Raw genomic sequence first — 21,943 nt, 5'->3', positions numbered from 1 at the left:
GGACTTAACCTCTGTTGGAAAGCTACAGACACTTAAAATTCAAAATCACTTTTAGAAAGCTACAGAAACTCCTATGTCTTCTTAAAGTGGGACTGAAGTAATTTATCAGCTGTAATAAAATGAAAGCAAGGGGAAAAATCACCAAAAAAAAAAAATCACCTGTAAGTCATTATTTCAGAATTTACTGAATAGGTTCAATTTAGTATTTAAAAATAGAAAATCCTGATATCTGGGGATTGAATTTCATTTTGGCCTTATCAAGGGCAAATCAGAAGTCAGAAGTCACTCAGAAGTTGGAAGAAAGCAACAGAGCAGAGGATGAAGATTTTCAATAACTGCCAGCAGCATGTGCACTACAGGAGAGATCAGGGTCCTGACCAAGTGTTCACTGTATATTCAATTCTCAGCAGTTTTGAGAATACTGGACCACATTTCTCTCCTCCACTTGAGGAATGAACTAAATACCCTCTACTCCTTAGAAGGGTAAGAGTGTGGAAAAATGTATTCATTTGCACTCAGAAAGCGTACTTTTTCCTTCTTTTTCTCATCCACAAGTTCAAAAACTTCTCTTTCTTTCAATTGCTTTTTTTAAACCTTTGAAGCTTGGCAAAGAGATCAGTGCACTTAAGAAAAACACTAAAATGTTGAATCTGCTGTTTCAAAGAGGGCCATTTTGATTCTGATTAGACTTCCTTTAAATGCAAGTCCAAAACCTGTGGAAAATTAGTCAACATTATGCACTGACAGAAAGAACTTGGAGACCCCTCACTGCCAGCATCACAACCTTCTTAATTTATTTCAATCATGATATTTAATAAGACGTCTCAAGACACCTGTTTGAAACTTGCCCTCCTCATTCTGCAAAATCTGCATGCCTGAACACATAGAAGCCATGCATTAAACACAATCAAAAGTCCATTCCAAAGATGAATGCTTTCACCAAAAAAATATTAGGGTGGAATAAAAGTACATCCCCCATCCCCTTCAAATGTCCCCTTAATACGGGGCTAGCATTTAATCTCAGTTTACATTTGGATCTGAATGTTCCTAAACAGTGCAGTTCTGCACGACTTAGAAGAGTTACTTAGAACACAGTCTGGTTACAGACCTTGAAGGAAAACAACCTCCTTTGCTCACAGAGATTTAACCCTGTGTCTGACAGCCTATGAGCCAGCTCGCTCCTTCCTTCTTTCCTTCCTTCCTTTCCCTCCCTTCCCTGTGCTACTGTGAAGAATGAAAGGATCAGGGAACCCAACACTGATTTATGGGGGATAACTTTTGTGCCTTTTATCCAACGACAAGATGATGTGAAAGACTAAAATATAACTTTGGCAATGGGCTCAATGCTTCTTTAAGCCAAATTCCCTGACTACTGGGTTACAAATGCACATATATTTTTAGTCCATTCCTGTGGCCTAATACATCATTGATTACCTTCTGGAGAGAATGGATTTGAGCATATCTAATCTCTGGGATTTTCTCTAAAAAAAGAATGGAATCAATGTGTTACCAGTGTCTGATTAAAGGAAAGGTATGAGCTTTACTTCATTACTTTATTTTCAAGAGCAAAGCACAGATAGTCCCTTTCAAGAAAAGATTTCTGATGTTTTGGTCCTTAGTTAACATTGCCTTAGAAAGGCAGAATTTGACATGCAACACTTTCAAATTGCTATACAACTTTAAACTTAATACCCCCCTACCTACCCCTCTACTGCACCCCCCTTCCCCCCACAAATACATGGGGCCCCAGACAGCAAATTCCTTATCCTTGGGGCCAGGTGGCATTGCTGTAGCTGGTGCAGCTCATGTCTCATTCACATGTGGTGTGACATGTCAAGAACAGTCAGGTATAAACTGGCACATGTATGCATAAGAGACTTCCAAAAAGGTTTCACTGGCTCACCTATGTTCAGTTCACCCATCTTGAGTCAGCTCTGTCCAGGCTTACAGGTGATCCTTCCAGAACCATGTAAATCCTGAGATTAAGAAGCAGCAGTTTCTGTCTTTCTCCATTATTACTGCATTATTTCACAGTATAAAAATCAGAGCCTGGCTTTATTAGATTCTCTCCTTTGCCTCTCATCCCTCTTTCAGAGTGGGAGTAAGAAAGGAAAAGACAGTAATTAAAAAAACCAAACCCTAGAAATCAAAAGTGTAACATTTCCCACTGTTAACTTCATGAATTTACATTTTGCCAAGCAGAAAAATACATATTGAAACACAGCCAACATCTATAATCTTAACTCTTGTTCTAACTTAATTTTGCTTTAAGGTTCTAACTGCAGGTGTTTGGGATTTTTTTTCCCCTCAGCAGTTTAAGACTGCATGCTTGTTGCATCAGACCAACTTTGCTGAGCTACTGAGTTCCATTACACACACACAAAAGTACAGTATCACCTCATAAAACACTTCCAGGCTTCATCATCTGAGTAAAGATATGACAAGGCTGTTTATCAGTAGGTAATAAGACAGATAATTTAACTGTACAAGCTCTAATTGGTCTAATTCACTAACTGACCTCTCACCACTTGATTCACTAGTACAATTGAGCTCTGATAAAGCCTTTAATTGTAAATTGCACACAGCTGTGAGCTGCTTCTCACGCTGGCACAAAAACACTATCATCGACTGTTTCATCTCTGCGACCTGCTAATTTGGAGCATATGTAACTGTTTTTAATGCTGAAGGCTTGACATACCACAAACAGCAGATGTTGCAGCTGCCCCTGAGACGCTTTATTTAATTCAATTACGTCTTTTGGAGATATGTAAAAAAGCTAGGCGAGATGAGAGAGGGCAGGAGAATGTTAAAAATGGAGCCCCTGGTTGAGGCCCAGGTGGCTCGATAGGCAAATGATTGGGTGAATGTCTAAATGATCTTTTTAATTGAGTAGACTGACGGCTAATCAGGGTCATGAAGTGTTATCACACTGATGAGCTGAGTGGAGCCCTGGGCTGCTCTGCAATTAATGCTGCTTTTGTGAAAGGAGAAAAAAGGAAGATAATGTATACCATCTGGCAATTGTTTATAATAAAAGCAGCAGTTTGCTACAAATTCAAGTTAAATGCTATTCATAACATTATTTCTTCTGCTGCTGTGGAGGGCAAGGACATAGAGCCCAGGCCTTTGTCTGACTTTCTCATTCTCTTTCAACAAGCAAAACATTCATTTGCTTCCACGTGTGTTATTATTAATTACTTGCCTGCTTGCTAATGTATGGCCCAAATGATGCTCTCTTTGAAATGCCATGAATAAGTCCAGCAATCTAGATTTTGGATGCTTCGTGCCAAAGCATCCAATGAGATAAAAAAGAAGCTAAGGTCTCAACTTGTAGCTAAAAGCCAGAGAAAACAAGTTAGTTGGTTTTTCAGTGTTGGGTACCCATCCTCCTGCCCCCTTCCCCTGAACTGTTTCATTTTGAGGAGATTGAATTTTTAAAGGACACACTCAAAGGTTCAGAAAAAAAGCATGGTTTGGATAAGGAGGGGAAAACTGATGAATTTTATGTGAAGGTGTTTCACTAAGCCTAAGAAGGTTTGGCTTTACAAAAGAAAAAAAACAGTTCACCAGCAAGTCAGGGGTGCTTTGGGGACGTGGCTTTCTAGCAAGGTAAGAAGAAGACAGGTACTGGTGACAGCATAACACTGAGCTAAAAGCTCATCCCTGTAAGTAGAATATTATTCTACTACAAGGTAGAAGGACATGACAAGTGGGAAAAAATAATCCTGCCAATTCTTCTTAGGTTTTAAACCAGCTGGGAGCTGAAAATAACACTGCTGGGGCTCTCCTTAAAGAGCACAACCAGCAGTCAAGTTAGGGAAAATTTAACAATATATAGCGTCACTTTTGACAAGAAGATAAAGCCTTGGCTTAAAATGTAGATATTAAGAGCTTATTTATTGCTTACAGATTAGTTCTGAAAATCAGGTCATTCCAATTCCTGGCTGTGTCACAAATATATTGCACATCCTTAAGAGAGTCACTTCACTTGTTTGTGCTTTATCTGACAGAAAATATTTTTTTTAAACCAAACACTCAAATCAAAGTTGATTAAAATTAACAAATATCTGTTTAAAAGATAACAAATATCAAATAGATATTTGATAACAAAATTAAAAAATATCTGCCTTAAAAGGCTAGAAACAGAGACTGTCCCTCTGCCAGAAAAGCTGGAAAGAACTGGAATTTGTAAAGTTTCTTTAATTTTTGGGGTGCTGGAAGCACATTTCGTGTATCAGTTCTTTTATTGTGTTTTATACCTTTTTACTTTATGACTGGATTTAAGCATCACTTATGTCTTCAAAGCAAGATATTGCTGAACAGTTCTCTAGTAAAAGGAGCAATAGGCTCAAAAGCAAAGCAGCAGCCTCAAGCCTAGATCTTAGAAGTTTTTGTCTTAACCCCCTGTTAGCTTTTCAGTTCTGTGGACTACCAGTGATCACTTGTTGTTTTCTGTCCTTACTAACCACTGTGTACTGAAGATGAAATATCAGTAATATTTACAGAGACCATCTGTTTGCAACCTGGGGAAGGATACGCTGCTTTAAGGATTTCACTCAGCAATTCCAATGCTTAAACCATGCTTTGAGTCAAACTTCTAGCTATGATTAACAGTCCCATGCTATAAATATACACTGCAAACTCCTTAGCATTTTCCTACCTTCTCCCTACTCTTCCAGGTACTGCAACGTTCAGAAGCGCCTGGGAGACTTTTATCTCTTCCAAGGGAAGCTTTACAAGATTCTTTAAGTTTTCTTGCTCAAAGCAGGAGAAAAGCAACAACAAACAAAATGCAACAAAATTAACAAAAAAAAAAAAACCCAGTAAGAATTCAAAAGAGGAGAGTGAGAGGAGGAAAGGGAAAGGGAAAGGGAAAGGGAAAGGGAAAGGGAAAGGGAAAGGGAAAGGGAAAGGGAAAGGGAAAGGGAAAGGGAAAGGGAAAGGGAAAGGGAAAGGGAAGTCTGCAGGAGGACTTAGTCTGAAGAAACTGGGAGATGCTCAGCTCTAGCTGACCTGGCTGATGTGGTGCACAGCACAGTGACAGGACCCCAAAGCAGTGTAGGCAGGAAAGAGCAGCACTGCTGGTATCACAGTGCAGTCCCCAGCACAAGTGAAACACATTAGACCAGCAGCAGGCTGACACAGCCATACTGCTTTGAAATCCTGCTTAGTCCATGCTGCTTTCTAGGCTGGCAGTGCCATGCTCCACTCTACATGAAGATATGCAAAAGTCCTCCCTGAGCCATCCATTTAACTCTGAATTGTGAATTCAAGTTGAAATGGTTCTACAATACCTCATGAAATACCAACACATCAAATGTTGATCTGTCCCCAGACTCAGCTCATGGATTTAGTACCCTAAATGGGCCAGATGAATAGTGGGTCAGTTCTTCCATTGCTGATCAGAAATCCTTGCCTTATTAAAACAGGTACATCTTGGAAAAAATGTTTCTGTTTCAAGGAACAAGTGTATTCTGAGAAAAATATTCTTAAGAAATTTCCCAGCTGTATCTCTTCAACAACAGCTGTTCACCAGGCTACTGTTTCATCATGGCAGTGAGAGATACAAAAGGATTTTTTTACTGAACAATTGAGGTAGAATATTACCCGACTTTATGTTTTAATAAGGGCAGAAAAACAAAATACTAGGGAAGGATGCTGTGATGAGAGTACCTTGTGAGTTGTGCTGGGAAGAAGTGCCTGCTGAGGGTGCTTTGAGAGTGCAGGAAGTCATCAGATATTGTAGCAGGCAGCAGCTCTCCTGAAGTCTATGGAGTTAGACAGAAATGTTGCTACTAACACCATGCTTAAGAAGACAGCTTAAAATAATACTCAAGACAGTCTTTGTGGCATTTTGAAATCATGGCATTAAGCTCTGAATTATGGATGAATGCTGCTTTATTTTAGTTTAATAAAGGTATCCTGCTTTTTCTCTCAGACTAGTATTAGACCCAATAAAAAAGAAACATTCTTTCCTAGATTTAATATGCTATTTGAGTTCTCTTCTGTGATCAGAGTTTCCTATTCTCTTTCTGATTTTTTAGCTACAAATTAATGTAAAACCTTCGCACATAAGAAAGAATTTGCAGTGACACTTCTACTTATTTCTGGAAGAGTTTTGGACTCCTATATTTTATGTACTTATAATGAGCCAGCATATGAATTCTGTTGTTTTAATTTCATTATGGTGTGACAGAATTTTTTTCAGGATGACTGGGACTACATTAACAGCTGAACTTTCATTTTGATGACTGGACCTAAAAACAGTATCCTTTTTAGTGAACTAGGTAATTTTTTTTGTCTCAAAAAAAAGGAAAGAAACATAAAGCAACCCTTTGTTGGCAGTCTGAGAAGTTCTTTGGAAGTGTAAACCTGACTTAGAGGCCTGAATCCAGGAATATTTGAATACTTTGTAGGACTATTCCAACAGAAGAGTTTAAGGGAGAACTATCTAAAAATATACTCTCCCAAATATTTGGTTCACAGTCCTATCTCCATGCAAATGAAGAGAAGGAAGAAATCCTCCTTCCTTCATCTCAGCTCTGTGACAAATATTTGGACAACTGGACCCTAAAAACTTTTACCATTAAAAAAAAAAAAAAAAAAAAAAGTACTTCCTCTTGCTAGGAACAATATGACATTTTTATCTTATAAGTGAGCTTAAGATGTTGTTCTGCCATATAGACTCACCTTTACCACACCGCAAGTATGTCTGTTGGAGAGGAGTGCAGAAATCTCTGGGCAATTAAACCACTATGCATCTTAGCAGTCAAGTTTTGAATACAGATTTTAGCATTTCATTGAAACAGCAATAGCCATTCAAGTGGCTCCTAAAGTCCCTTCTTTGAAGTACCTTAAACTTTGATAAAAATCACAGGTTGGCACAATGACTTACAGAATCTTTGAAGTAAAATGGATCTGAAAAGTAATGCTGCTTTGCCTTCAGTTCAGAATTCAATATAGAGTCCATTCTCCTCCTTCCACAGAACTCCCATACTTTTTATATGTCTGGGGGAAAGACCAGGTTACAATTTAAAACTCACAGAACTGCCCCATGTGTTCATAAGATCCACTGTTGCTGTCCAAGGACAGGAGAAAAAAAAAATATTTTTGGGAATGATTGTTCTTTCAGTACCAGTGCTACCAACAGCCACATGATCTTCCTGAGCAGTGGTTTGGCCAGAATTTGAATCCTAAAACTACTCCTGCATTAGGCCATAGGCAGTGCCAGAGCATTACATGGGCAAGACCTTTCAGCTCCACCATAATTTTACCCAGGGGGCTGAATTCCAGAGGCACAGGAATACATGTGCAAAAACCAGCTAAATACATTACCTTAGATAAAACCACAGGCAGAGAAACATAAGGTAGGCTTACACTGCTACCCCTCTGAACATAATAAGATTTTTGCTATGTTTTCTTCCAAATTTACCTTGAAATAAGAGCATTTAAAGTGCATAGTTATGCTAAATGGTGAGAAAATCTTTATGCAAAGTTTTTACATTCATCTAACTTCTGTGAATAATATTCTGGAAATGCCTCTGTCCCTCTGTTTAGTGTAAACACCTAATTTTAGCCTACCTTAGGTTTCTAACAAGGATGTTATTCATAACAACTACATTAGATTATATGAATATTTCCCATGGGGTCAAATCCAGAAGACAACTTTTAAAAACGTTGGTTGCTAAGACTGTATATTCATCAAATGAATTTTAATTAGGTGGAGTAAGGCAAATTATGTTTTGCAATGCAGTGTACAATCCTAAAATAAATCAGTGAGTGAAAATATCCAAATGCAAACACAGGTTGATATAACTCAGAACATCCTAATTGCTCTTGGAACCAGGAGTCTCATAAAGTACATATAAACTGTGTCATCTTGACAAAGAGCACCCCGGATCCTGGCGTTTCTACTGAGTTTAAGTTTATGCTAAAATAAAAAGGAACTGTTTTTAAAGGCACAACAGACAGTTGGATGTCTCACTCCAGGTAAAGTCAATACCTGAGACAGTATATTACACTAAAATCTTGGGAAGATTTCCAAAGCCTCTAAAAAGAGATAGGCAGCATTCAACCACTGATAGCTAAGTGCAGTTTTGTAACCCATGTAAGACAATTTGAGATGGTTCTTCTGTTCTTCCTGAATTCCCACTAGCTCATGACCATATATTTTATTGTATCTTTCTTGACCTGGAATGAAGAAAAGCACAAAGTTTTTACCTTTTTTTGTAGGATTATTTTTCCCTTAGCCTGAGGTAAAGAAAAGAATGAGTATGTGGAGGTAGGCATGGGCATTGTAACATTAAATTACTTGTAAAGCTGAAGAGAAAAAAACAGAAGGTGCAAATTGTAGTGACAGCTTACATTTAGAGATCAAAATTCATATGCCTCTTCAGCCTAGTTCTCTCTTCAGAGGTACCATTAAGTATATGTTAGATATACAAATGAGATACTAAGCAAACATACTATTTGTAAGATATACTTGAAGCTTTCTAGCTATTTTAAGGCAATACAGACACAGCTATGTAAATACTTGGAATTTAATCCTTAGAAATCCATGTTCTCAACACTGACATATGGCATTTGCTAAAATTGAAAGCAAATGTGTTTTCCAAATCACTTAGACCCAAACCAATGGAGAAAAACAAAACAACCCACCCCACAGTTGTCAAAAATTTCCTTTTGATTTTTTACCCTATTCTGCAAGGCATGACAATACTCAGATGTACTACCTTACAAGACTTCTGTCTCATAATAATATAAATTTAGTTGAAAAGTATGTCCTTATTATTTTCAAAACAAGCATATTAATTTTCAGTTCAAACTGTCCTAATTTTTTTTCTTTCCATAATAATTTTAAAGGCATATTTCAAAGGAAAAAAAAAAACCCAAACCAAAGAAATATTTAAAAATAGGTTTTTTTAAGTCCAAACAACATTTTTGCTCCCCAGCACCTTTCATTCAGAACTGCATGTTCACCAGACCAAAAGAGCAACCTTTCTTTTCCCACAAAAATTCAGCCTAAGGATATTTGCAAAGAATACAGAATTTCAAACAATGAACCACAGTTCAGACAGTTCAGTGACAGGCTGAGAAAATTAGGACTGTTCAGTCTGGAGAACAGAAGGTTGCCCAGAGACCTCACATCAACCTCCCAGTATCTGAAGGGGAAGCCAGAAGAGGACTCCTCCAGGAACTGTAGTGATAGGACAAGGAGTAATGGGTGCAAACTGAAAGAGGGAAAATCTAGGTATTTAGGAATGTTTCACAGATATTTATATGAATAATTGAGCTATTAGGAAGAAATTCCTTATTGAGAGGTTCCTGAGGCACTAGAAAAGGTTGCCCACAGAGGTTGTGGATGCTCCAAGCCTGGCAGTGTTCAAAGTCAGGCTGGATAAGGCTGTGAGCAGCCTGGTCTAGTGGGAGGTGTCCCTGCCTATGGCAGGGGGGCATTGGGACTAGAGGATCTTTAGGGTGCCTTAACATTCTATGAATCTAACATTCAATGATTCTAAAAAGACAACCAAATTTTATGGAGTTTTCTTAATAAAATAAATGGTCACAAGTCTTCCTTCCCTGAAGAAAGTGTGTATGTTTAAAGTGACTGCTGTTTCAAGTGCCTCTGTTCTGCCTAATTTTAAAGCTAAAACTCCGTTTCACATACCTTAGATGAAGATCAGTTAAAGATAACTTTCTTATAATTTACCAGACAGCCTAGGAAATTATTATTAATAATGACTAGGAATTAAATTTTAATGTTAAAACCATTACAGTGTATAAATAGAGTGTATTCACTGCTAACAAAATTGCAATGTAGCTCTTATAAGCACCTTATATTTTCAGAAACCAGTGGGAAGAAAGTAAAAAAAGTCTTGTTTCTAGTTTGTTGGGGTGTAACAGATCCCCAGTGATATCTGTTCTCTTTTCAGGAAGGCAGACATTGGATTACAGCAACGGAGCAGAATCAACCCAATGTGATGCTCCTGAAAAACGAGTATAATAAGGATCTCTGGGAATACAGTTTTCATCATTCACTTCCAGAAGGGACACTGCTGGAGATTACACTACTGAAGGTGAGGTTCAGCAGCATCCACTGTGCATACACCAATATTTTCAGGGGGGAAATCAATCCCAGAGCCTGTTCTTGTACTGTGGTATTTCTTGGCTAGAAGAAACCACATAATACCCACACTCACATATGGATTTGTTTCCAGACCACAGAAGTTTAAATAACATTTATAAAATACTTTGAAGGAAAACAAGTGAACTTCTAATGATAAACAACTTGTGTGAGACTCTCTATATTTATACTTCTCACTTCCATCCAGAGCTAACAACAAAAGGCTTGAACAGTCTGCAGTGTTCCACAGTCTACCACGCTGCAAAGGTCACAGTGGCAACCCAGCTCTGCTCTGTGGCAACCCAGCTCTACACCAACAATTTAGCAAAGTTTTGGCTGGCCTCCCTCCCCCTGTCCTTAGTCACCCTGCAGTCTGGTGATGAATGATCTGGATGGAGAGAGGTTGAGCTCATGCTAATGAACCCTCCTTATCATGCAGCCCTTATGCCAAATTCATCAGGCACTTTGGAGAGCCATCAACTCATCAGCAGCTCCACAGTGAATGTTTTAGCTCAAGGCTGGTGTATGCTCTCTTTTGGTGCATACCATGGTTAACAACACTGAGTAGGTAAGTATGTGCTGACAGATGAAATGTTACCAACACCTCTACTTACTTACTGCTTACTGGACTCTTTTTCCAATATTAACAAAATTAAGCAAAACAAAACATAATAAAAAATCAAACATAAACAACAAAGAGGAGATTTGAAGTCATTCCATGTCCTGAGTAGAATATTTTAGAAAAAATATTATCTATCTATCTATCTATCTATCTATCTATCTATCTATCTATCTATCTATCTATCTATCTATCTATCTATCTATCTATCTATCTATCTAATCTTTCAATGCATTTAAGAAAATGAGAGATATCCTGAACCCTTTCTTACTTTTCTGAAAGGTTTTGAGTCCACTATCATTGTGACTGCATTTGCAGATATCCAATGCCTTCTACCTAGCCTATTCTCCTTCCTCCCCAGTACCTGCCAGTTTGCTATGTGTGCTATGCCTTCCTCTGGATTTCTTTGTAAAGAGACTCTCACCATCAGCAGCAGGCTGAGGGTGCTGCCAAACACAGGTACACACGTGCACATAGAGAACAAATTTTCCTGCAGTTGTCCTTCACTTACTGGCTTTAGACCTTGCACAGCACTATAGTATAGTAGCCCTTGAATGTTCAAATTTGTAGGTTTAAACTCCTCATTTGCAGTCTCTTTCCTCTCAGGAATACAAAAATTTAGTAAGTGTTCACTGGAAAAATAAAAGATGTTAAAACATAAATGGGCAATCTAATCTGACTGTGAGTGAAAACAATCTCCACCTAGAAACAGAAATTAAAATTATACCAGTTGTATGTCTAGCAGATTCTCCAATGACTCTTTGAACTACTACTCTTTGCAGTAGGAAATTTTGGATTTACATTTGACTTTTGCAGTTCAACAAAAGTCTTATTAAAAAAAAAGGGAACAAAACAAGGCCAAAGTTCATAAAATAATATCCCTGTCCTGCAAGAAAAAGAACCCTCCCCAGCCCTCACAATGCAACATGAACTTTACCTGTATGAATTGCATTAGGTGTTTGATTCTTTACTTTTTCTTGAAATGGTCATATTCCTTTGTAGACTAATATATCCTTTGTTGCTGTTGTGACTTTCTAAGAGCACAGTATGACCACAGCTTTTCTGGGGACAAACTTAAGGATGCACTCTTCTGTCAGGGTGCAGAGCAACCTCTGATGGTCATACTTTAGCTGTTTAGCACTGATGGACAAGGGAAGGCTCAGAGTCAAAGATACTCCTAGCTTGTTGTCCTTCCTCAGTAGGATAATGAATCTGTAAATTGCTTATCCTCAGATGGACAGGACTTTTTGAACCTGCCAGTCCTGGTTGGGTATGTAAGGTAGTTACACATAACCATGCACATGTCTGTGTGATTTATGATTTCCTGTGTGAAAAATGTTTCAACACCTTTTTGGCCGTGCAATAATTTTAAGATTTTAGTTTGCTAAAGCACCCAAAGAGCAACCTTACAGAGAATCAGATCCCACTGCTGAGCCATGACCCAGCTTGGGTTTCTAAGGACAGATGACACGAACAGGGATGTTCACTGTCCTTACAGAACTTCACTCAGGCTACTTTGGGGTCTTGGTATCCAACTAGAGCAGCCTATTATTTCCACTTATTGAGCAGTGCCTGACTCTTCACTGTGTCTGAAATCCACTAGGGAGGCATGAAGATTTAATTGATAGCTTGGCAAAGTTTCCCTGCAGTCAAAGGAATGACACACTCTGGTTAGCTCTAGATAGACCTGAAATAGAAAACAAAAATACATACTCATAGTCCTTTAAAAACTGAAGACTCAAAGTGCAATTTTCATTGTGAAGGGGTTTGGATTTGGGGCACTAAAAACCCCAGTGGTTCTCAAACCACTATGTGTGCAAAATTAATTAACTGTTTTCTGACAGATTTTAATTGGAATCCCTTTTATTGTTCAGCAGGACCTAGTAACCACGTTTGTATAAGAATTTTGTTTGTTGTCTTTGTTTGTTTCACTGCAAAGTTTACATTATGCTGTGTTGTCTGTAGTTTAAAAACTTTGATCATAACTATAAATACAGAAATCTTCAGGAAGACATTTGTGAAGAAGTACAAGAATATAAGGGCCTAAAAAGAAAATCTTTTACTAGGTTTAGATCTCATAGGCCTCTCTCTTTATGGTCTTTAAAACCTGAAATAACTTCATATAAATTTGTCTGCAGAACATCCACAGAAGCATAACTGTTTGCAAAAGTTGAGGAAAAAGCATTTAAGTCTACTTGGCGTCATTTCAGTTCTTTATAAATCTATTACACGAAAAAATCTTAGCTCCAGGGAGCTACACTATTGTACCTGAACTGGAAGGTCTGACCCAGATATGGATTGTACCTATTATGTAGAGACCATCAATTGACAAACATTTGAAAGTGTTCAGAGTACTAACACAAATAATATAAAAAAGAAATCCATTGGCACGAAAACATATCATGAAACACCTGAGATACAACAAAGAAGCTACTGCTTGTTCATTGTGAACAGACATTTTCAAGTGGCTTACAGTTTTTACTTCGTTGTATAATAAGTTTAGTACAATCTTTAAAACCTCAAAAACTCCTGACTTTCAGAAAAAATGCTTCTATTAAAGAAAATCTAAAAAGTTAGGCAATGATTCTGGGCATGTGATTTGGGAATTTGAGTACCCACAGCACTCACCAGAATCTGGGGGAGAGGAACAGGCTTTCTTTATTCTTTTTAAGTTGTAAGTGATTCACTTCAGTGGGTTTCAGACAATGATGCCCGGTGAAAACCAGATCTACAGGAAAATTGGAGAGAGTGTCAAGGAGATCTTGGAGTTGTGGGCTAAGGAGGAAGAACCAATGTTTTCTGCTTTGACAATCAGATTTGGAAAATGAAGTTCAACCTGCAAGTGAAGTTGACCGATTTTTTTTTTTTTTTTTTTTTGTACATGTGTAAACAAGAAGTTCGCATCGTTATCAGAATCCACATGCCCTGATCCCCATGCCAAAATAAACCAGGTGATCTGCTTCATACATGGACCTGTTGTTAGTGCCTCAGTCATTATGCCTACTTTGAACTTTGTGCATCAGCCAGGGTCATGCTAAAATGAAACAATCTTAATTTCTTTCAATTCAGGATAGAGGTAAATGAATCAGGAGTTTTTCCATTGATTTCTATAAGATTGTGTTTAACGTCTAAAACACCCCAGATTTTTGTTGTGGTGTATAAAGCAACTTAAGGTAAAAAAACCCACAAACCCTGTTTGATGATACTAGAGCCATTCTTAAAAATAATAGAAGAAAATTAAATTTCAGGAACAAAATACCTCTGATTTTTTCCCCTGTAGCATCCTTGGCTGCAGTCTAGAGCAGAGCAAGAGCTGTGTGCTTTCTATGTGAGTGCAATATCAAGCACTACAAATGTTCAGCTTAGAACTGTCAAGCCACACATAAAATATTGATACCTCACATTGGCAGGGTTAATACAGTGTTATTTTAATTGCAAACACACTGTGGGTGATTAGTCAAACTTGGTGTGTCTTGAATTCTAAGATAAAAATGCCTTCTGGCTGGACCTCCTATGCAATTAGCACTATGACCCTCATGTGCTCTTCTCTGTTATTAATATGATTGGTCTAATATGAGTATTAGACATCATTCATTAACCTGTTGTGAACCATCTTAAAAACCATCTCTGAATAATATACTACATTCCTTTTTCTAAATCCATTTACAAGTAAGGAAAGTGAAAAGGATGAAGAGCTTTCTCCATTACACTGACTGGTACAGTGTTAAGCAATATGTACTGTATGAAATTATGAAAGAGCAAATTAAATAACAGGGCATATCTGGCTTATTAGTAATGGATGGTCAGGTACTCATTCTGTTGAATTTTCACCCTGTTCAGAAGATGAATGCACATGCCAGAGCAGAAATATTTTAACTGACCCTGTCTGAAGATAAACTAAATCACATCTGGAAGTTCACTGTTTTGCCAGCTTATTTTATGCTGGGTTTATTTATTTATTTTTCTTTTCTTCTATTTTTTTCTATTTCCTTTCCTTTCTTTTCTTTTCGATTCCTTTCCTTTCCTTTCCTTTCCTTTCCTGTCCTTTCCTTTCCTTTCCTTTCCTTTCCTTTCCTGTTCCTTTCCTTTCCTTTCCTTTCCTTTCCTTTCCTTTCCTTTCCTTTCCTTTCCTTTCCTTTCCTTTCCTTTCCTTTCCTTTCCTTTCCTTTCCCCTACATGCTATCTGTTAAAAAAATCTGAGATTGTTATTAGCAGTAGATGAAAGAAAAAGAAAGAAAAGTATTTTGGAACTTAAGTGCTCTCTTCTGTGTGGACAGGTATTCAGTTAAGAAAAGTCAAATACTCCACTGGCTTCAATGTAGTTATATATTTTACATTAGCTGAGGAAAAAACCCAGTAAAAGAACATTATCTACAATAAACAAGATTGGGTTGATAACAGGAAATGATTATAGATTAGAAAGGTTTCCTGGATCACTATTGTCCCTAATAGCACTCTGAACTGAGTGTTGCTGTTTTGTTCCTACATGAAAGCTTGGCCATTTCCAACTTTTACCTATCTCCTATGCTTGGTCCTGTCAGTGTCCTGACTTATGATGTGTGAGGCACCCCTTCTCTGGTCTGCAGACAAGGTCACACCTGTGGAAAGATATCTGCACAAGAAGGGTGTTGATATTTACTTTATCTGATGGGTAAGGCAAGCCCCATCAGAGAGGAAAAGATTTAGAGTGCAGCAAGAGGCAGAGGGTAAGATGAAGGATCTTGCTTGGTCTCTGCACTTCCCTAGGAAGCACACCTGGTTTTGTAAAACTCCACATGCTCCCTTCTACTTGATGGGTCAGCTCTGCTCTCTCTGCTGGTGTGGTCACTACAAGGGCCTGGGACCTGGGATTCTGCCCTGCAAACGTGTGAGGTGTAGGAAGGACAGAAGCAGAAGGATTCTCTTAGAGGTCCAGCTCAGAATGCCTGAGACTTGGCAGGATGTACAAGTGAAAGATTCATCCTTTAAAGAAGTCCATGTCCATGCTTCATACCCTTTATTTGTTTGGAGTTGGATTCTGAGGATGAGTCCCCACTAACATGGGACTGAATTTTATATGTTTATAATAGGATTAAAGCTTCCTCAGTGAGCATATAATTATTCTAGATATTCTATTGGAATATTATTCCTATAAGAGGTAGAAGTTTACTGATTTTTCTCTGATAATCTAGCATGCTATTTCATCAAGGTATCATCTTTTAAATCAAACTCCTGAATTACTTGAAGAAGAGGAGTTCAGTGATTGCTTTTGACAAGTGGGCATGAAATACTCATTAAAAAACTGTGTGTTGTTATCAAATCAGTATTGTGCTGTTTTCAGTGAGATTTCCAGGGCCTCTTAGAAAGCCATACCTAATGCTTAAATTAAACATTGAATCATATGACTTCAGCAGAAGTGAGCTACTAATAACATAATTCTTACTGATCTGCTAACAACCTGGAGATCAGTTCAATTGTTAGGAATTCTAGCAGTACCAAAATTACCACTGTGTTGAATTATTAATGGTTTGTATCAAAGAATGAGCTTAAATTGCTTTGGTCTTGTGTAAAAATTCCTCTGATCTTTGGCAATCATTATTTATTTACAGCTCCCATACGTTCTCCCTCTTTCACAAAGAAATAGGGTTTCTTAAGTATGGCCAGGAGGCACTGAATTTTCATATGTAGTACTGTCTTTCAGTTAGAGAGACAGGGAAGAACTGCTGGCTTGAAGGTTCAGCAGGCAGCTTTTCCGTGTGAAAAGCAGGTTATCTAAACATTTTTTTCCCCTGAGAGAGATATTCATAATATTTATTCTAAAATACAAATATTAGGGCTCTTTGCTACATGTGAATTATCCTTAGGTATAGTAAATACAGTTCAGGTTAAAATAAAATCAGGGCTTAGCAACAGCTAGTGTTTACATTTATAAAAAGTACATGTGGAGACTATTGCAGGAAAGTGTTCCTGAATGTATTAAAAGTCCCTTTTTTAGCTGGATAAAGAACATTTTAACATTTAGACTTGAACCCAAGTTGGCTGTAACTGTAAATGTGGCTTCTACAGAGTATCTCTCTGTTCAATGTGGACATCTTCCCCTAAGTTGGTTCATTTTGCAGAAGGCAGATTAATACCAAATGTCCTGATTTATAAATTACACAGGACTGGATATTTAATTTTTTTTTCTTTAAATTCAGCTTTCGATCTATCAACCAACTTCTTGACAATCCTTTAGAGTCAAAGAGAGATAGGATCACCCATTTGTCACTATTACTTGTCTGTGTCAGACATATAATTACTTGAAGTATCTGGTCAGATACAATGAAAATGGAACAGAGAAATAAAGGACATATTTGAGATACCATTGCAGTTTGTATTTAAAACTTAAAACTGCAACACAATTTCAAATGGTGCATGACACTGCTTTAAAGAGAAATTTATACAGAATAAATCCTTACATTTTTGTTTATGAAAATAATATATGTCATTTGTTGCTTTGAACTGATGTTCTTCTGTTGGTAATCTGTTAGCTTTCACAACATATACATAGAATTGATTTTCCTCAGAAACAGGATATAGCAAATGCTCCAAAAAAAATGCATTTCAAGTTTTCATACAGCAGTTCTCAGTTCTGGCAGCTTTTATTTAAAACTGATTCTACATGAGAAAATTAAAGGAATTTGTTTTTTAATTGCTATTCCTTTTGCTCTCTAGAAATCAAACTAGCTGCGAGTGGACTACAAATCCTCAAATTGTGTTGACTAGTTTTATAAGATTTAACTGAAGATGACCTCAGATTTTTACCAGGGTTTGAGAGGTCCAGCACCATGAAAGGGAGAAGCATTAGGAGGCTCACCAGCTACTTAGTGTATGCCACTATCAGACCAGAGCAACATAAAGCAGCACCAGACTCATCCTTTTTCTAATATGCTTGTTCCTATATGAAAGTTCTACTTTCCCTCTATGGTAGCTATTCTTACTGAGTTCCACACTCACACAGGAGGGCTGTTTTAATTACAACCTCTATAAAAATGTCCCTGGCCTGCTAATTCTTACTCTATAGAACTCCTTGGGAATAGATATCAAATATAAACACACTGTTTGCTCTCTCTCTGAAGCAATCTTGCCTATGATTGTCGCTACTGGACACGAAAGAACTAGACGCAAACCTTGCTCCAAGGTGAAGAGCAAAAGAGAGAGTTTATTTTTTGACCCCAATATTTATAGTTTTCCAAAAGTGACAGTGGATTGGAGGGTGACAGTGCCACCTCTCCAATGCCACTGGACAAACTACCAGTCTATCAAGTTTTTCCTCCTCCATAAAGGAATGCAAAACAATGTGTTATCTACAGAAAGTGTGTGAGAAAGTTCTCCACAAAGAGGTAAACATCAGAAGGCTTAGAAAATATTAGAAAATCAGGGCGACATATGATAAGTCAGCCCTGAAAGGGTTCACCTGCTTCTTGGAGCAGAAATCCACTTCTCCAAATATATGTTCCACTGAATCACCAAATCCTGGCACAGACATACAGGAAAGGCACATCATTAACAGCAAAAGGCACTGCCTGCTGATAACTCCAGATAACTCATAGCATGCATCTCTATAACCTACTCTAACAGTGAAGTTCTTTCCAAAATGCTCAGCGCTAACCCAGTGTTATTACAACTGAAATAGCAGCAATTAAATTTCCATTGCAAAGAAAATATGAACAAAGCTGAACACTCTTGTAAAAAACCACACCGTTCAGATGGGGAAAGGAGCTTTGAATAGCTGAGAACTCTGTCAAATCAACATCAGTTCTCATCAGAACACTCCAAGGTACTTCTCTTTGCAATAACATAATGCATTTCAATTTCTGTCACTATCACTTTTCCCTGCTTAGACAAACAATGCTACATGATTACTTTATATCTCTAAAGACAGTGATTTTTCCCTCAAACTGTCCCAAATAAAATCTAGCAACACTAAATGTATACAATAGCAAAATTAAAACAAAGAGTTAAACAGAAAGTAAACAGCAAGGATGTGGAGAGATTACATCCAAAAATGCCTCTAAGTTAAAGACTTCAGAATGTTAAGAGTGAAAACTCAAGGTTAGAATGGAAGCACATTTGAAATATTATCTCCTGTGGTTATTGCACTGGTTCTCACCACTCTCAATTGCAAACTCTCTTATACAATTCCCTATATTCAAGTTGCCATATATATGTATATATATATATATATATATATATATATATATATATATATATATATTTAAATCTTTTGTTCATATATGCAAGAGGTAAAAAAAGGTTTTGTTTTTCTTTTAAATCCTTACAGGAGTATGACCTTCATAAAGGTAGCTTCCTCAGATGCTGAAAGAAAATAGAACACCTCTGTCTATTTATTAAAATGTGCAGATATGTTCAGAGATTTTTTTCCTTTGTTCCCAAGAAATACAATTTTTAATATATGCTGTTATATGATTCCATGCAAAGAAGCATATTTTATTTTATAATATGCAAATATGCTGCATTTATCAAAAGCAATCCTCATCAAGTTTTCTTTCTCTTGGGAAAATTAAAACATATTTTGCAGCTAACTGTGCAATATTATTGCATCTAATATGATTTTAGCTGAGGTAAACCTATGAATACAATTTTAGGTGAAATATTTTAAAAAATGCCTTCTCTCATATTTAGTACAAAACTTTGTTTAGCAATCGAGGAAAGTAAGTAGCATTCTCGTTTTAACTGAGAATGAAATCAAATCTTCTCTGTCCCTTCAATTAGGATAACCCTGCTCACAGGTTTTATTTAAACAGCCCATGCATTTGAGATATTGGATCAATTTCATACAAGATGAAATATTAGATGTCTGAAAATCGCTACAACACACAAAACCCCCTCTAACTGGCATTATGGGAAAAGTAATCATGATGCAACTCACCATTCACCCAAAAAATGTTATAATCTTTAACAGTTTCTCAGACATCACTTGTACAATCAATCTCTTGTAGGATGCTTTGCACTTGGATGGTGGTGAATTTCATTTCTATCTGAAGTAAAAATTGTCATTCTTTCTGAAACTCAGAGAAATTTTTTGTTGTTTTTATATGCACACACCAATATTTGACAATAAAATAACATATTCACATTGGCATACAAGAGACTATGTGAAGTTAGTCAAGCACCCATGATAGCAAAGGAACTGGCATGCAGATTATGATGAGGAAATACTTTTAATCTTAAATCTCAGTTCTGTGAGCCAACCATCTTAATTTCTACCAGTCTGAGAACAAATATTTCAAAACTGGTTCATAATATGTGCTTTTGTCTGACCTCAATTATGACCAGTTTATACCAGGCTAGTGGGAAAACTTTGCACTACATCTTTTTTAACCTTACCCTTTGAGGATATCCTTCAAGGTTATCTTTGCCTCCTGCTACACTTGCCATCATTGTATTACTGTCATCCCATTTGGCTGAAACCAGGTTAATTATCTGATGAGCTATCAATAAGTACAGTCTTGGATTAGACTTTTTCTCTGGAGTGTAGGAACTGAGAGCACTTTTATTATTTTTCCTTAAACTGGCCCAAGTAGAGTACAATCAACATTAAAATCTTATCACTTAGGAAAATTAGCAAATAAAATTTCCAATTTTTTTATAAATAGATTAACAACACAGCAAGATGAGTCCTGGAAGCTCACCAAACACAAAGAAGTCTGATTTTCCCCACAGAAATTCTGCAGTGAATTTTTTTATTCTTTAGTTCATAAGTGCACAGGAGTGCACTTGGATGCCATCAAACAGAGATTCAGTAGTCACTGGTTAATTCTGATATGTAATAATCTCAACACAAAATCAGAGTGTCAAATGGTTTCTGCATTAGAAGACTCACAGCTGTCAGAATTTATCAAAGACCGATTGCAGGAATGGATGTTGTCAAAATCTGCTGCATATGGTCTTACAAACTTTTCCTGCTATTGTAATTTCAGTGGAAAAGTTTTATTCATCCATTAAATTAAACAAGCAGGAAGGAAGTTCAAAAAACCAGTCTATAACAGGACTTGTAAAATTAATAAGAAATTCCAGGAACCAAAACAAAATTATAAAAACAACCTAAGTAAAAAAAAATTAATCCAAGCTTTTGATCATTCTTTAGCAATCCCTCTTGGGACTTGACTTTACCAACACATCTCTCCAGAAGTTATACTGCAAGGCAATACAGAATTACATTTATGATGACAAAGTAAATTATTCAATAAAGAAATTCGGGTTTTAGTAATGCCTTTTTTCCTCCTAAATTTATGTAGGAGCATGTATTTGCACATTGCTATTTATCAGTCTAGTGAGTTTTTTTAGTGTATGAGTGCCTCCTAATGAATAAATAACCAAAATCACACTAAAGTGATGGAATATCTTTCCTTCTACTTAAGAGTTGGATTTAACCTTCTCTTCTTTTCCCCCATTTTGCATCTACCCAACAATTCTTTTTTTCTACTCTCTTTCTAAATGAATTCACTTATACATTCTTCTTACTCCCTTATTGTTAATTTTAGTTACTTTCCATAGAACTGTAAAAAAGAAACCAGAAATAGCATTTTTCTTTCATTTTAAAAACAGCCATTTTCAGGATGATAAAAATTTTGTATACCAATAGGCTTCTTGGACTGTTGCTTCCCTCCTCACAACTTAGAAATTGCATTTTACTAAAATAGATGAATATTCAGCTGTTCAAATGGAAACCAGAATCTAATGATCACAGAACACAAAAATGGAGAAGAATCGGTCTAAAACTAATGACTTGTCTCTTTTTTTGCAGGGTTTAAAACAATAATGTAAAGATCCATAAATTTAATTGAGAAAAATCACAATAAGTATTTTTAAATTATTATTTTATTTCAGAAAAAAACAAATTTTCTTTTAACTGTCCTTAAATTCCAAGCTTCTGGTCCTTGTTTTTTATTTAAACTCCCAGGGGAAAGAGAGTAATAAAATGTCCTTTTTCTTACCTGTTTCTCATTACTAAATAGAGATACATAAAGCAAAAATGTAAAGGAAATAAAATTTCTTTTAATAGGAAATGCTTTATTTGAAATATGGCTTAAATTTTATTTGGAAATCAAAAAAATGACTAATCCTATTTCTTGTGATTTATTTTTAATAAAAGTTCAGCTTTTTTCCCAGTTGTTCTACTGAATAAAGAAGCATTACATGGCAGGAAAGTGCCTTAA

The 21,943-nt window shown here is 36.7% G+C and overlaps 1 long non-coding RNA gene across 1 annotated transcript in view; it reads right to left on the bottom strand.

The window, feature by feature from the left end:
- LOC127059296 (uncharacterized) overlaps positions 1-19,756 on the bottom strand; it is a 55,147-nt gene extending 35,391 nt beyond the window's left edge. The window contains exon 1 of the long non-coding RNA XR_007776963.1: positions 19,654-19,756. This is a non-coding gene — a long non-coding RNA (uncharacterized LOC127059296). The remainder of the gene's footprint in view (positions 1-19,653) is intronic.
- Positions 19,757-21,943: the final 2,187 nt, after the last annotated feature.

This window comes from Serinus canaria, chromosome 2 (genome assembly GCF_022539315.1).
Source record: "Serinus canaria isolate serCan28SL12 chromosome 2, serCan2020, whole genome shotgun sequence".
NCBI classification, from domain to species: domain Eukaryota; kingdom Metazoa; phylum Chordata; class Aves; order Passeriformes; family Fringillidae; genus Serinus; species Serinus canaria.
The sequence above is the reverse complement of the archived record's forward strand: the minus strand, read 5'-3'. Positions and strand labels throughout refer to the sequence as shown.